This window comes from Galeopterus variegatus, unplaced genomic scaffold (genome assembly GCF_000696425.1).
Source record: "Galeopterus variegatus unplaced genomic scaffold, G_variegatus-3.0.2 Scaffold12362, whole genome shotgun sequence".
Taxonomy (NCBI): domain Eukaryota; kingdom Metazoa; phylum Chordata; class Mammalia; order Dermoptera; family Cynocephalidae; genus Galeopterus; species Galeopterus variegatus.
The window spans coordinates 27,848-29,064 of NW_007738473.1; the positions used below are offsets into that span (position 1 = coordinate 27,848).

Here is a 1,217-nt window from a genome sequence, read left to right on the forward strand (position 1 = left end):
GCTAAAACATAGCATAAGTTCCATTTTTCATAAGTCCCTCAATATAGACAACTTACTAATCGTGACTTCCATAGAGCCAAGAGAAGAGATTTTGAAATGTGTTTCTTCATAAAACACCCAAAGATGAAGTGAATCATAATGCTTTATATCTATACTAAACCAGAGATAAGCATAAACCATTCACAACACTGAACACTATGGTGTACTCAATAATTAGTTGATTTAAAGAATAATTGTATATTCACTTAACATAAAGCTAAACTATCAATGGTGCATAAGAAAAAAAATGAGCATAGTTGGAACTTAAAGAAATTTACCTTTATATGAATTATATTGACGGAGAATGCAGTTTGGATTTGATTAACCTGTTTCACATCTTTGTTCCTAAGGCTGCAGATAAGGAAAATCAACATGATGATCATGATTATAAACAGCAGAGTGATCNAACAGACTTAGGTTTGGTGGCCAAGGATGACTGAAATAATATGTGCAATTGAAAAATATGAACTTATTGTTTTTGTAAATCAACAGAATTCTGAATATTAGAAATTACACATTATTAATCCCACCTCTAAAAACAAACAAACCAAAAAAAGAGCTGGTTCTAGATATGGATTTGAGACCTAATAATTATGTTGTTGCCATTTTGAACATATATCTAAACTCTAGCACATCAGACTTGTCTGTAACAAGCAGTAGCCTACCATCAAATCTACCATGACTAATCCCAGCCACAGAGCACCAGCTCTGTGATCACACACCTCATGGCATCGTAGATTTGGTTGACCTGTTGTGGACTTGATTTATTACTAACATGTGCAGACAATTAAAAAAGGACATCCTGTATTTAATAACTTATATTACTTTTATTGATCACAGCCATGCAGGGTAAGAATTTTGAGATATGATCTGCTACTTAACTCAAGGCACCTAGATGAAACCATTAAATCAGAAATAATTCTAGAACATGGTATGGAGAAAGAATCCCTGGAAATTTTAGATCATGTTCTGCCTAGTAGAGACAAAGAGACGCTTTCTGATGTGTCTACACCAAGATTCAGGCAAGACTTGACACAGGGCAACTGTAAAGAATTCTTAACGATTGCCATGTCTTGTGTTAAGTCTTCAGTATTAATATTTTTATTCTCTGTTCCTGATATTAAAACTCCTGTTTTCACATCTAATGACATCTCTTCAAACTCTGTCATTGAAACAAA

At 33.5% G+C, this 1,217-nt stretch overlaps 1 pseudogene; it reads right to left on the minus strand.

The window, feature by feature from the left end:
• Positions 1–328: 328 nt before the first annotated feature.
• Positions 329–1,217, minus strand: part of LOC103581103 — a 5,823-nt pseudogene continuing 4,934 nt past the window's right edge.